Genomic DNA, 16,939 nt, shown 5'->3' with positions numbered 1-16,939 from the left:
AACAATAATGTGAAAGGCTTACTCATATGTTAATGTTGATTCTAAGGTTGAAAGTCCATCCTTACCTAAATGAATCTATGAGCTATTTCATGAGTTGTATTGAATGAAGGGTAGAGCACTCCTTCACACATGTAAATACAATTCAAGAACTAATTACGTATAATTTGGGAAATAATGCTTAGTACCGAGTGGATATGGAAAGTGAGGTAAAGGTCTTTTCGTCAATGCAATAGGTCGGGTCATCTAAAGTAAATTCATGAGATGGAAGCTCCTCCGCCAATGCAAGAGGTCGGGTTTCTAGAAGCAATCTCCTTATCTCATAACTATGTGCCCACATAGGACTTTAGCTATTGGATCCACCTAAAAGCTAATACATTTAGTTCTACCTTAGGCAAGTAGGACACCTTCTTTCGGTGTGGGGTTACACGACACCGGATTCCATGTAGCTCGCATGGTCTATGTCAGTTATGGCTACTCTTCCCTATATGATAAGATAATGAATGAGAGATGAACTATACAATGACTTCTTTGTGAGTTTTACTTAGTAGGAGTGGGAGTATGGGACTTCACTTTTACATTACACAAGTAGACTTAGTAGGATGTTGTGGGATGGTTCCTTTATATTATGATGAGATATGAATGTATGCAAGTATGTTTAATGGATAGTTGTTATGAATGACTTTCCTTATGTTCAAATAATGTATATGACTATTGATTATGATGAGGTCTAAAGATGATATGTATGACTAAGGTAGCTCCAAAGGAGTACTTAGTATGGTTGGTATTATTGGATGCCAACCATACATTGCACAAGTGTTCCTTAGGGGTTACTAAGGTATTGATGTTACCATGATATGAGTATAAATGTGATTATGGCTTGTCTTTTACATTGAAAATGCATGTTGGTTTCCAAACTTGACAAATGCATACTTTTCAACAAGAATGTCCTTTTTATCATATTTCAAGGATTTTATGGATGCTTCCATACTTAGTACTTTATGTGCTAAACCATTTCTTCTACATCTACTATGAGTGTAGGTTCCGGCCGTTGAGACCTATTCATTCCTTCAAGTGAAGCTTGGGTTGACTATTCCCTAGGCTTGGTGAGTCCTCAAGTTCGAGGACAAGATGATATTGTTCTAGTTTCTATTGTACTTATTATATTGAGATTTTATTGATGTAAAGGGCTAAGTCCCAAACTTTTTATTCCTATGTTTTAGATGGTGAATGAGACAAGGTCTAGACTCTTATGATTTTCTTTATGAAAATGAAGTTTGACTTCGATTGTAAAAGTTTTAAATTTTCTGCTTCATTCTTATGGATTTATGTGTATGATTATGCTAAGGGCTTGTATGTGACCCCTTCGAGGTCAAGTACGCCGTGTTACGTCTACGGGGTACCCCTGGGTCGTAACAATTTCTGTTGAAACTGTGAAACTGTGAGCAATTTCCATCGCCCGACTTAAGCTGAGCGTATTCATAGTTACCTGCTCTAGCCTTTTTGTTGTCCTTAGCCATTTCTCTAAGCTTATCTCCCTCAAACTGCTAAGCGTGAGTCATTAGCCTGGAGTTGTCCATATCCCTTAAAAGCATAGCATTCCTGCACTCAGTCTTCACCAGATTATTATTTTCCTTTTCAGAATCTAAATTAGTAAATACTCAAAGTCGATTGTATAAAAAAATATTTCAATGTTATTTCAAAGATTTTTTTTCTTGTTCCAATGTATGAAGAATTTTATGTTTCGTGGTAACAATGATTTTTAGAGAATGCTTTTTAGAACTTTTCAGTAAATTGGACAAATCCCAAAAATTAAATGCAGTAATCTTACACTTGGAAAAATAGACACACCATTTCAGCAATTTTGCATCATATTTTGATATTTATAGAAGAAGATCCAAAGACAGAGATGAGAAAGGTATGAAAGAGTGAGGAAGAAAGATGATAAACCTCAACGTGTTTTAATAAAAAAAAATCATTAATCATTAAATGTGTAAATATATTAATTAAAATAAAAAGAAAAATAAGTATTTCTAAAAATGAGTTGATTGTGTAATTTTCTTGTCCACCGTCAATGGATACTAATTAACTTATATCCAGTGACGGACTGACGGTGGACAAGAAAATTACACAATCAATTCATTTTTAGAAATACATATCAAAAAATTTAAAAATAAATCACATAATACTTATATTATTAAAATATATATATATATATATATATATATATATTATATGGTAACTTGGACTCTAAATTAATTATATGAGTTTGTTAAGAATTCTTACTTGACTTGTCAGAAGTGAGAAGGATTCTTTCATGCTTTCTTTGAAATATATGCTACCAAAATAGCAATAGAATCATTACAAAATAAAACAAGATTAAAAAAAATGAAAAATAACCCACGCACAATTCTATAATAAATAAAATTCTAATCCCTTAATTTACTCCATTTTGTTATTTACTTTCCACAAATATCTCAATTGTTATTTAATGTTTCTCTTTCATAACCTCAATATCATTCATTTTTCCATAGTTAATTCTGAAAAATATTTAAGAATTGATTGTTGTTTTTAATTATTTTGAATAATTTTTTTTTTTCTTCAGAATAGTTATGTTATAAATGATTGCATAGTGATTCAATTGTTAAGAATTTTTTAAAATGGTGTTATTTTTTCAATTATTAATTTTATTTTTATTAATTCCAACCATGTTGGTTTTGTTATGGTTTAAAACGAATAATTTCGAACAAAAAAGACGTAAATCAATTAACACAATGTTAATATATTAGAAAATATTTATTTTAAAAATATCAATATATTATATGATTTCACATTGGGGGTGAAGTATGGTATAACTTAGTATATTATATGATCTCTAATTGGTAGTATTTATTTCAATAAAAATTGTTATATTAAACGAAATCTTGTTGATATGATATATGGTATAAGTTAGTATATTATATAGTGACTATATGGTAGCATATATTTCAAGGAAAGTTGGAGTATATTATATGATATCATGTTGGTGTGATATATGGTATAAGTTACTATTTTATATGATGTCTATATGGTAGTATTTATTTCATGAAGGTTGGTATTTTATATGATACCATGTTGGTATGAAATATGGTATAAGTTAGTATATTATATGCTTACATTATCGAACCTTATACTTGTTGTACACTGCAAGAAATTTGTAAGTTTATATTGAGGTATCTTGTTGGATTAAAATATGATATACTATTCTTACTAGATTGATGTCTGAATACCAACTTTTATACAATAACTAGGTAAATTATACGCGCTTCGCGCGGTGGTGAACTACGTCAATAATCTACTTCTAAACATTTGATAATATTAGTGTTTTCGAGTGGGTAAAGCCCCACGATAGCCCTATGATAAATTGTCAAGAATATTTTATTCAAAAATGAAATGAAATATTTTTTTAATCTTAAAATCAAAAAGATTTTAGTCTAATTGCTTATGCATTTTGTTATTAATTCTTCATTTTACTCTAGTTCTTCATCACCAAATTCTTTAGAAAAGATATGTAATTATTTCATTGTCTATATTTGTATTTTTAAAAAGTGGTACAAACATTTTATTCATCAATTGCGAGAGTTTTTCTCCTATTCAAGGCCTCTACATACAGAATCTAAATGTTATACATCTTATGTAATTAGTTGTGTACTTGATAAGTTAATTAAATATAAAAACACATCTCTTGGAGTTCAATGAAATAACGTATGTCACTCAAATAATTTGGATTAAATGATGTCTTGGCAAGTCCCTTATTTAAAACCATTCGCAATCGGTGGCACTACTTTGATAGCCAAAAGGCATATTTTGTTGTTTATGTTTCGATCAATATGGTTAATACTTTAATTATTTGCAATTTTTAATCTAATATTTATAAGGAGATAAATATTTCTTTAAGATTTGATTAATATGGATTGATCCTACTTTGAGGGGTAATTCATTGATTCCAATTCAAAATTTGAACCCCAAACTTTTGATTAAGGTTGGGTACAATACTTACCATCCCATTACATTCCTTTTTTTTATGTTTCTAATCGATTGAATACCTCGAGAAGATAAAAGGTTGAATAACTAAAACTCCAAGGTAGTATGAAACCACCACAGCTTCTGAACACTCAAAAGTCCCTTCTTGGACATCCCATGGATCTTTTGGCCACTGAAAACTCTATAAAGATCAAAGTCATTCATTTCACAAGTTTAAGAATTCTAATCTACATGACACCAATAGTCTAATGATTACATCAAACTCTTGATTAACATATCTTTACTTCAACATAATGATCAAAATCATAAACATAAACAACAAAGTTTAAAACATGTATTCAAAATCAGCAATTAATAACAAAAGCATAAATTAATGACTGTAAAAAATCATACTACGATTTGTAATAATCGAATGAAACAGAAAGGAAAAATGGAGTCCATTGAATTCACATTGTCCCCCGTAAGAAAATTATTCCCCTCTAGTACCCGAGTTTTAAAGAAATAGATCCTCTCAGAATAGAATGATTCTATTCACCAGTGTATTGATACAAAAACAACGGTGTCAGTGAGCCACTCAACAGGAGCAAAGTACATGAATATTTAATTTTGTAGAAGAAGAAGAAGTTCAGAATTTTCGTTGTTTTAAAATGAGAGGAAATCCCTCTATTTATAGACAACAAAGGGTGGTGTGAACAAATGCTTATTGTGCCTTATCGGAAAAGTCACAACTCTTTGGAAAAGTCACAACCTTTCATAAAAAGTCGCAACTTTTCATAAAAGTTGCAACTCTTCATAAAAGCCACAACTCTTCGTAAAAGTCGCAACTCTTCGTAAAAGTCGCAACTCTTCATAAAAATCACAACTCTTCATAAAAGGGAAGGCTAATTTTGGAAATAAATAAATTAAAAAGGAATCCTAGTTTGTGGTGGTGCCAAGTAGGCGGGCCTACTGTTCTCTTTTATATATATATACTAGTAAAATTATCCGCGCTTTGCGCTGAAATTTAATATCACGGAATTTATAAAATAATTCTTAAAACCTATCAGTCATTAAAACTAAAACACTATATTATCTTACATACAAGATTATGTAGTAACAAACATTAATAATGTAAAGAGAAATGAAAATTATTACATCTTATCATTTATCCTTAATGACATAAGTATAAATTAATGATTGTAAAAATACATACCAGGATATGTAAGTGGTGTCAGTGAGTCACTCAATAGGAGCAAAGTACACAAATATTATATTGTGAAGACGAAGAAGAAGAGGTTCAGAATTTTCGTTGTTTTAAAATGAGAGAAAACCCCTCTATTTATAGACAACAAAGGGTAGTGTTTATTGTGCCTTATCGAAAAAATTACAACTATTTGGAAAAGTTACAACCCTTCGGAAAGGTCACATCCTTTCATAAAAGTCTCAACTCTTCGTAAAAGTCGCAACTCATCATTAAAGTCATAACTTTTCATAAAAGTCACTTCAAAAAAGTTACAACTCTTCATAAAAATCGCATTTTTTCATAAAAGTCACAACTTTTCATGAAAAGGGAAGGCTAGTTTTGAAAATAAATAAATTAAAAGGGAATCCTAGTTTGTGGTAAATAAAACAGTATTCCACGTAAAAAAAAAAAGGTGCATTAATTATATTGTTATTAATAAATTGTCATATTTGTAATTAAAATGTTAATGTTATAAATAAATAAAATTAAAATAATATATGTAAATTATGGTCTTAAATAGTATAAATAAACAGTAACGAAGCAATGAGAGAAAACATATGAATAATATTCAAAATTAGGTGCCAACAATTATGAATCAATATCAAATCAGCCACCAAACACATAGTAACACTATTATATTTATTTAAACCTAACATCAACAAAAATAATTATAATAATATTTGTTAGCACAAAATTTGATAAAATAAGTAGAATTAATATTATTATTATTGCCCCACGAATAAAATAAATGTTCTAATGAGTAAAATGACAAAAGGAAAGGAGTGTCAAAATTGAGTATCATAATCCATACCATATGGTCGTTGTCAGTGATAAGGCGGAAACTTGTGGCCCGGAATGACTTGTATCATGAATACAAAATAAAGGGACAAAAAACATATATGTCAATCAGATATATCCATACGAGACCCTACATATTACCGAGAAATATGAGTTGGTGCACATAACGATATTTCAAGGTGGAACATTTCAATTGGACATGTACTTAAAGGATTGAGTGGACTTTCCAGTAGCTAATATATTGCCTTAGTTACCCATAAATAGTAGTTATATTCAGTTGAAAGACGGAAATTCTAGACAACACAAAAACATTATACTAATATTCTTGTGGTTCAAATTTTCTGTTCGTTTCTTATCCTTTACTAAGCCTTTGTTATCAAGTTTCATTGCATGTCCACCCTTGTTCTTCCATTTATGCATTTCTCGTCCCAAAGATGGAATAGATTTTCTAAAAGAAATAGGGCACACTAAGAAATAATCTTCAGTCGAAAACCTATAGGACAATAAAAACGAACAGCAACTCAAGTGATATTCTTACTACTCGCAAAATTCCGATACTTGCTATTGATCTGTATTACATTTTGTACACCCATTGCAACATCAGACACACAGGACAACAAAATGGTGCACACGGCTGCGCCAAGTTTCAAAACCAGATATATACTAAAATATCATTACATTGCCAATGTGCATCCAGCAATGCGGAAACTATGTCATGGTCTTTGACGATAAACCATAGAGAGTGAAGAAGGGTAAGACCTTCCCCAGAATTGTGAGCTGAACAGATATTTAAAATCTCGAGACAATGATGTTTATTTCTCCGGATATAGCAACACAAGAAGCATAGTACCACATCATTGCATTAGGCCTGAAATTGCACCAGAAGTTACAGGTAAGAGATTTTATTATTTTTTTTAGAAAAGCTGAGTACTGTAATGATGCAGTTACTGCATATACCTTGCTGGCGATGTTGTTTGAAAGCCAATCCAGTCCCTCATATAGCCCTTCTCCAGAAGTAGCACATGTACTCTGGATATACCTGTGAGGAGGGGGGGGGTGGGGGAGGGGGTCTTTAGATGCCAGCTTATCTAAGAGGCTAATTGACAGAAAAACGAACTTGATGTTGGTGCCCATATAAATTACCAGTGTCGTTGTCTGAGAGAATGAAGGCCAAGCTTGTCGGTGATTTCAGCCGCATTCATTGCATTTGGAAGATCTTGCTTGTTCGCAAAAACAAGCAACACAGCTTCTCTTAATTCATCCTGCAGAAAACGTATTCAGATATCAAGAACTGCTGTACCCCAAGGAGGTAAGACGGATATCCAGTTTAACATTTATCAAAGATATTTCTAACCACCTATAATAACATCACAATTACCTCATTTAACATCCTGTGAAGCTCATCCCTTGCCTCAACTACACGGTCTCTGTCATTGCTATCAACCACAAAGATGAGGCCCTGTGTGTTCTGGAAATAGTGCCTCCATAGAGGTCTAATCTGCAAGTGCAACACAAAAGATAACAGTAGAAACACAATTTTAGGCTTTTAGCTCTTCTGGAATCAGAAAGAAATATACCTATAACTGTGCCTTTAACTTTAAAACACATGAAACCCCCAACAGATTATAGAAACAACAATTGAAAAGAACCAAGATAGGTACACTTATGGACAAGGTGCTATAGCCAATTCAAATACAAAAGAAATAACGTAAGTCCACTTATATCCATCAAAGGTCGTTTGGTTGCTGGTTAAGACTATTCATATACTAAAACTAGCATAGCAATATCATGCATGGTAGCTTTTAGTTGTTTTGTATAAAATCCAGCATACCAAGAACTGTGTTTGGTTATCATTTTACAATTCCACATAAATAAAACATGTATAAGTTGTGGGTCAAAATCTGAATTGTATAAAGCAGGGTAGAAGATTGAATAACTAACACAGGGATATTCTATTAAACATGAATAACTAGTACATTCATTATTACTAATACCTGCATAAGTCATAACTCTATTCAACAATCTAACGTTCCCTAAGTGCTCAACACACTGCCTCATACTCATCACTTTTGTAAATAATCAACAAACCACAGGTTACGCATAGGAAATTGTGCGACTGAAACTACAATTCTAAGCCAAAACCTGGGTCCACGGTAAAAAAATTCTTTTTTATCGTTGGACACCAGTTTCCATCTTAGCTTTATGTAACTGAATTTCAGTATGATCAAGCTTTCACGACTGATGCCTCACTCAGACGGGGACTCTTACGAGATAACTTGTTGCCTGCTCTACGGGACACCAATTTATGCCTTAGCTATATGTAACTGACACCAGTTCAGGAACTATCTCCTCAGGCTAAGAGCAAGTTCTTGCAATTTGCTGCCTCCATGAGATCTCAAGGATGAAGAGATAACCAATGTTTACCATGCATCTCACTCTTGACCTTCCATTCAGGGTTATGTTTGGATCATACACAAGCTTGAGCATAGCTCATTAGCATGTGTTATGATCATCTTGAACAGAAATTCAACTTGGCTCGAACATGTATAGTTAAGCTTTACTTGTTGTGGATCAAACTAGAAAGACAAATATAAAGAGAAAAATCATTTGTGAGCTCGTTTTTGCTTCAATTTTTACTTTTCCTAGTTTGAAACAAAGGCTATAGACCATTTTGAAAAGCTTGAACACAACAAATTAGATCTCTAAACAGGTCCAAATGAGCAAGCATATAATCAGCTCTATAATCTTTTTCATATTCCGCATCTCATTTTGATAACATCTTTTTCACATCCCTTATGTCGTTTGGATAATCTTTTCATATGTTGTATCTCATTTGGCTGATATGAGAAGAGGGTTGGCCCCAAGGGATTTGGTCTAGTAGTGAGAGCACAACATGTGATGTTGGGGTTAGGACGCATGTCACGGGTTCAAACCATACCATAAACGAATGCTTAGTATTTAAGAGGAGAAGGGCAAAGTTACGGCCAATTATTCAACCGAATTCCGAACTGTGCACCACTGGCCCTTGAGATATTTTTGGTTATCCGAAATAAATATGAGCAGAAGGGAGGTAAAGAGTGAGGAGGAGGGGGGTTGGAAGCAATGCCTAAGAGTCGGTAAGTAGCAGTTTTCCACGAAAAGACATGACAACAACGACATGAGGAGAACCGTGGAGAAATGAGCAACGAGCATGTTCTGTGTGGTTGTGTGATCTGTGTATAAAAAATGTGGAAAAAGAATGAAGCAAAAAAGTGTTCCTTACCAAAAAAAAAAGAAATGCTGATAGCGAATACATGACTTAAGCCAAAGCTGAACAAGGATTTCTAACTATCAAATAATACTGGCTCAAGTTAAGTAAATGAGGTGGTGCTGCATTAAAAGCAGCCAAAGCCTAGCATTTTCAGCAAAGGCTCGACTCGTTAACACGTCTAATTGAGTGGGAGAGTAAAATCCTTTCCTCCTAACGAATTACTATCATTATTACCCTTCTCTTCTGACTTCTCACTTCAGGTCATACATTTTCCAACATAAATACATGGTCATAAATGCCTACATGCTCCAAATTCTAGAATGTTTCATACAGAGGCTACACTATAAGCTAGCATGTCTCACACATGAAAACCCACAGAAAAGAGGATTTATCCAGTGCAGCAGGTGTTTTTTATGTTGAAAGTCATCCGAAACTTGCAGTCACCTTTATTTGCACTGCCCCATCACCGCTCAGCTTGTGGAGTTACAGTGGGTAATGCTACAGCAAACTAATAAGTCATTGAAGTATTGGAGCGGAAAAGGGTTGGCCGAGAGAAAAGAGGATCTGTGCAACATTAAACCAGCTACTGTTCAGTGCCTTGGTGGATTGTTTGGATTGAGAGAAAGAGAAGATGCTTTCAAGACATGGAAAACATACAGAAGTTGAAGTCAAATTATATTGTTTTTGGTGTAAGATGGAACAAGTAGATGATGTCAAATCTATTTTAGAGGGGTTTAAATCACCACAGGTTTAGAAGGATAATGTGTAAGACTCCCTACTTTGCTGCACATGTACTGCTTCAACAGCATACTCCCTTTCAGTTGTTTATTTACAAATTACCTAGCATGACCTCAAAACAAATGCTACCCTCGAAGCTTATATGAAACCTTCTCTTAGCCTCACAAAACTCGCCTTCAAAGGTTATATTCCTATAGGTCTCATAGAACAATTCCTTATTTCCCAACTTATTTTCTAGGTTTTTGAGTCTCCCACAGCAAATGCATATTCATAGTATGGTAGAACAATTGTGTAACACATGATGTGTGGAGTAGGATGGGTTCGAACCATGCTGCAAACAGAAGTCTGGTATATTTAAGTGGAGAAAGTTAGAGGGATTGGCCCATTACCTACCAAGTCTCGGACGGTGTGCCACTATAGCACTCAGATTTCTTGGTTATCAAAAGAAACCAAAAAAATAAATTTAAAAAATCCAATGACAGTAGTTTATGAAAAGTCAAAAACATGTTTGCCACAAGATAATTTGCTATTCTTTAGAAGATAGAAGACATGAAACTAGCTAACTCAGTTCAGTATAGCATTGATCATGTTAGGTGTTGATAAAAGTATAGTCAACACCTGACCGTCCATAAGCTCATTAATTCCACATCAATAGAGGTATTCTCAGTAAATTAATATCAATGGGCCAAACTATGCTCAACTAGTTATGGAAGCTTATCAAAGTCAGAAAAGTATGTACTTCTTCATCAGATGAAAAAGTCTTACAAGAAAATCATGCAACCAACACAAATTTTCAGTGAAGGGAGAGAGTGACATAAAGGTTTTGCGTGCTAAAAAGCTTCTTCAGAGTTGATAAACTATTACCAGAAATTTGAGTCATGAAGAACTGACGTACTGCAAGACCCCAGGTAATATAAGACAAAACCAGCTAATCAGGGCATAAGAACTACTTGTACCTTGTCCTGACCACCAACATCCCACACAGTAAAGCTGATGTTTTTGTATTCAACAGTCTCCACATTGAAGCCTATCATTGAAATAGAAAATGGTTCAAATTACATGGCATGATCAAGAAATCTCTCCTAAGAACACCCATGATAAGCATTAGATTAAGATACAAAATTTAAGGCTATAATAGCAATCTGCGAAAATTGTTTGATTCCCCAACATATCATCCCTATTCTCAGAGAATACAATACCTCCCACATTAGCACATGTAAATGCAAATAATGTCTAATAATTTTTCTAGAGTAAGCTAATCTTTGGAAGTACACCTATCAAATAACAGTAATCAATGGATAGACAAAACACATTCCTTTTGGCCATACAGATCAATATAAGCTTACTTTCAAGTAGCATACCCCATGATGAGTTAAATCTCTAAACATGCAAAATGGCGAATCAAAATAGGTAAAAGAAAAAGTAAAAGAAAACTAAAACAGATTCCACAGAATGAAGCTTACCAATGGTTGGGATAGTGGTAACAATTTCTCCCAACTTGAGCTTGTACAGAATTGTGGTTTTACCAGCAGCATCGAGACCAACCATAAGAATTCGCATTTCTTTCTTTGCAAAGAGGCGACTAAAGAGTTTAGTGAAAGACAGACCCATCTCCGTTAATCTGAAAAATAACATAAATACTTAATATGAGGGATGAAATCTAAGAAGCAACTACTTTCCAAACAAAATAATTAGCATATGAATTATTTCCAGGCCAGAACCCTTTCCCCTGTCCTCGTCATTTCTGTATCAATACTTAACAAATCTCCAGTGTTGACGATACCCACCAACACCCATCAATTTCTTCTTCATATTATTAATATGGGGAAGAAGCAGACAAATTTTACCACTTTTTCTTTTTGATTACAAGAAAAACCCGCAGCCGCTATCCTTTGGGTGCACACACAGGGTAAAACCCATACTCCTGTGCAATAGCTCGCAAGAGCTCGACCCAAAAGGCAAACCTCTTGCTTTCGAACTTGAGACCTCCAACTTGGAAGTGCCAAGACCAAACCACTAGTCATCCCATGTTGGAAGTCCCAAGACTAAACCACTAGCCATCCCAAACTGTTAAATTTTTACCACTATAAACACACCATTTATGGTCACAACTTCAGAGGATATCAAAAACAATATTATTATTACCCTCTGACACACTTTTCCATAATGATCCTGAACAAATGATGAGTTATGAAACATATAATGCTACATGTAAATATAATAGTAGAGAGGAAGGAGCATCATTTAGTGGCTAAAATTCCTTCAAGGAAACAAAAAAATCACAGATAGAGCAGATATTACAATTTGAAAACGTTGTGATTTCGGGAAAAAAAAAACAGAAACTGAGGTCCAAACCACCTTCAATTAGGAGAGTTTCAGTTGGGTAAAGAGATAGATCTGAGATAAGATATTCAAACAAAAAAAGGAAAAGCTGTGTGGTTACCGAAGATCGGCCGATGAGAGAGGATGAAATCAGTAGATCTCTATTGTCCAACAGCACCCACCACTCTCAAAATCTCTTTTGCTCGGTCACCGAAAAGGAGAGGAAGACAATTGTTGTGCTCATCCTGCTATTTATAATCAGGGATCGTATCCGGGATTTCGATAAGATGGGTACACGATTATGAAAAAATGTTTTTTAAATATAAATTTGATCAGTTTGACTTTTAGGTTCTTAATATGATCCATTAAATTTTAAAAATTATAAGTACAAAATACATAATACTACTAATTTTAAATTTTTAATATACACATTTGATTTAACTATATAAAAAAAAATTATAGTGCTAATTTTTTTAAATAATTTTCAATGTAACACACTTGAAAAATTTGAAAGATTTAAGAAAAAAACAAAAGAAAAATTAGTTGAAACGTCAAAAGTGTAACCGATAACCACTTAAAAAGGTGTTACTCAAAAACAGAAAATATCTATAAGATTTAAATTTATATCATCACTCAGAGAGGTGCACCCTATCATCATCATATTATTATATGATACTTTGAACGTGAATTTACATATCTATATTTAAATATTATTTTAACATATAACATTATTATATATGATCTAAAGAGGGGAGCATGGGTTCACGTGAACCCACGGCACCCCCTCTAGATACGCTCCTGTATTGATTTCCTTGCAGTTAAACTTTTTTTATTCACTGTGTGTCAGATATTCATATTAGAGTCCGATTAAATTCAAATTTGTGTCGAAAAATACCATACCAAGAAGCTCGAACACCAGATTTCTTAATTAAAAATAAAGAAGTATTTATCACTTCATCACAATTCTATTAGTCCGTCAAGTGCTTCTGATTCCTTTATAACTTCGCGGTAATGCGCAGCACTTAAAACGAATTGATCCCCATTTTTTAGGGTAAAAAACATGTTGTTGATAATAAAATAAAGGTAATATACTAAATTAAGAAGAAAATAAATTAAAATGTTATTACCTCTATTCATATTAGATGGATCTTATTAAAAATATTTGTTTCATATTCTTCCCTTCATTCATTTTTACTTATTACTTATACCTAAAATAGATTTTCATTTTTACTTGTCAGTATTGACATATCAAGAAAAGAAAATAATTATTTTTCATGTTTTATCATCAGTATTAATTACTTATTTTTCAAATTATTTTTCAGAATATCATTTAATAGGGGATAGTTTGATAAAATACATCTATCAATAATATTTTCTTAATGTGTGTGCCAAATCAAAATGTGACTAGTTAAAGTGAACGGATGGAGTACTTGATTACTTATAAAATTAGGATAGAATTAATTATTTTATTCTCATTTTTCCCCTATAATTAATATGACTTTGGAAGTTTGAACGAATTTTAAAGATTCAAAGTTTCTTTTTTCAAGAGGCTAATTAATATGAATAAAGAGCAAAATAGTAAAGTTGATTAATCTATTAATAAATGTGTAATATAGAAAGTGTCCATCTAATATGGGACGGAGGGAATAAGTAAATTATTTTTCTTTTCACTTACTTTTACCTTATTTTTTGTTACAAGAAGAGGGATATAGTTATTTTCTAAATGTGTGTATATACTTGAATATCAGGTAAATTATATGAATATGTATTTGTCATGTATATTGTATATATTTAAGTAGGGTCGTCTTAACCCCTAGGCCACTAAAACCATCGCTTGGGGCCCCATATTTTTTGGATCCCCCATTTTTAAAAAACAATTACTTATATATATTATTATTAATTTTAAAAAAGTATATGTACTATGAGTACTATGATTTCTACTAAAGAAATTGCTTATGACTTGAATATAAATATGGTTTTCGTAAGAAACAATTTGATGAAAATATGAATAACGAAATCACTAAGTCCCTCGAAGAATCTTTAGAGTTGATTACGTTATATATATAGAGTAGATCAAACTATTTTTTCACTTTAAAATAGATTTGAACCAATTGAAGCATATAAAAATATTTTTGATTTCTTATTTAGTGGTAAAATATTGAGATTACTAGAGGATGAAATTTTTTTTAAAATATTGTCTTAACCTTGAACTTTCTTTAACACGTACTAGTTATTCTGAATTGATGGTTTAGATTTATTTTTTGAAGTAAAAGTATTAAAGATAAATAATACAAGTAGAAGATAATGATGTAATGAAAATATTCAATCAAATAAAAGATTTGATTCTTTTCCAAATACGCATATTGTGTTAACAGTTCTTATAACCGTTGCCTCAACCAAATTTTTCTTTGTTCGAAATTAAAATTGATTAAATATTCTTTAAGATCAACAATGTCTCAAGATAGATTGAATGAATTAGCTATATTATCATTTGAAAAGGAATTATTAAAATAAATTGATTATAAAACAATACTTAATGACTTTGCATCTGAAATAGCTAGAAAAGTATACTTTAAATAAAAGCATATAATGAAAAAAAATTTAGGGCCCCTTTCTTAAATTTCGCTTTAGGCCTCCAATGTTATTGAGTCGGCCCTGTACTTGAGCACCAAGTATATTATATGGATAGCTAGTTTACAACACATAATATATTGTGTATATTTATCTTACAACACTATGTATATTGTGTGTATATGTATGTTACAACACAAAATATATTATTTGTACATTTGTGTTACAACATAAAATATATTTATGTGGACATTCATTTTACAATACTCCCTATTGGATGTCCATGTAAAAACAATAGTGAAAGAAATAATATAGTCATATACTAGGTTTGTTGACTCATTAAAAAAAATTCCCAGGGAAATTCAGTGGGATAAAATCCAATTAAGAAAGAGTGTAGCGTGTATTTACTCCCCCGATGAAGACATCACTTAACAACTTGAAGACAACCCATTCTAATACTTAGCATATTTTTGACATATCTATGCAGTTTCTTGAAGATATCTACAGGTTTTTTGAAACTAGCTTATTCTTTATTCTTCTTTAAACATTATCGAAAGGGAGGATGACACTTAGTAGAGCTGTCACTATGGGTTGACCCACTTCATTCAGGCTAACTCATATAGGCTTTGAGTTTTAACAGGTCAAGCCGAGCTAGCCCATTTTTTGTGTGGCCAAAAAATGGTACGGACTTTGTCAGACTAGCCCTTTTTTCTTAAAAATATATTTTTTATAATTTTTTAAATTAAATTATAATTCAAAAATATCATCATAAATATCGACAATATAATATTGCATGGTGTTAGTGTTACTACTTGTTAATCAAATACACAAACAAAATTATTTTTATAATATTTATTAAGTTTGATTTCAAGTAAAAGCATAAATAGCTAAATAGAAATATTATCATAATTATTTTTCAATGATCATAATAAAACACAAAAACTATGACAATATTCCATAGTCTATGACCTATGTAGTAGTGATTCCCTACAAATTTTAGGGAATTTTTTATTTTATGCAGTACATATTTTATAAACATAATTTGTATTTAAATTGTAATATTTTAAACTTTAAACAGATTTTGAGTTTAGACTCTTGTTATTTTTAATAGGGAAACTTACATAAATATACTATATTAAGAAAATATTTACCATTTATAGCAATAACATTTTCTTTTCACTTGATCACTTTTAATATATTTATAATACAATTTTAATACATATTATAGAGAACAATTTATAAAACACATATAATACAAGTTTTATTGGTGAATAATACATTTATCACACATTTTAATACACTTATAATACAATGTGTCAATTTCTTACCAAACAAGTATAATATATTTTAAAACAATTATAATACATATATATTGCATACATAATTCACTTTTAATACATATTGCAGATTTATCATAGTATTGCTACATATTGCTATAAATGATAATAAATAAAAAATATTGCTAAAATTCGTAATTATTTATTAAAAGGTACATACTAAAGTAATTTTTCCTTTTTATTAATACTCTATTTTTATTTTTTATTTTTATTTATTTTTTATTTGGCCCACAGGCCGACCCTATACATGTTTCTAAGGCCCCGCAAATCGACAAGCTTATTCAAGCCGAATAAAAAATTATTTTCTTAAATGAGCTTAAAAAATCGTAGTCCAACCCTATCAAATCACGGGTTAAGTTAGGCCGGCCCAACGGGCCTAGCCCATATTAACGGCTCTAACACTTAGGAATAGGTTTTGGTGTAATATACCACAATAGAATAAATTATAGTTAAAAATAAAATAATAATTATAAATAATCATTTAGGCTGAGGTGCAGATATTTCGCCCTCTTTAAGGAGATTCAAGTTCAGTACGACATAATCTACACTGATCCAGCAGTATCACTCTAGACTTATCCCCTCCAGGATACATAGCTCAATAACGCCGTACAACTCAAGCAACCCCGTATTAGTTGAAGAGCCCAAAGCTCCACTAAAAGAATACCTTCCTTCAACATAAAT

General features: G+C 31.8%; 1 pseudogene across 1 annotated transcript; it reads right to left on the bottom strand.

The window, feature by feature from the left end:
• Nucleotides 1-6,652: 6,652 nt before the first annotated feature.
• Nucleotides 6,653-12,629, bottom strand: LOC125872355 (ADP-ribosylation factor-like; annotated as a pseudogene). Its single transcript, XR_007447127.1, has 7 exons — nt 12,472-12,629; nt 11,492-11,649; nt 10,985-11,055; nt 7,419-7,538; nt 7,184-7,302; nt 6,998-7,079; nt 6,653-6,908 (listed from the first exon to the last, which is right to left on the bottom strand). The product of XR_007447127.1 is annotated as an ADP-ribosylation factor-like (transcript).
• Between the last annotated feature and the right edge of the window lie 4,310 nt (nt 12,630-16,939).

Source organism: Solanum stenotomum, chromosome 1, assembly GCF_019186545.1.
Source record: "Solanum stenotomum isolate F172 chromosome 1, ASM1918654v1, whole genome shotgun sequence".
NCBI classification, from domain to species: domain Eukaryota; kingdom Viridiplantae; phylum Streptophyta; class Magnoliopsida; order Solanales; family Solanaceae; genus Solanum; species Solanum stenotomum.
Note: the sequence above shows the minus strand (reverse complement) of the source record. Positions and strands in the feature narration are given on the sequence as shown.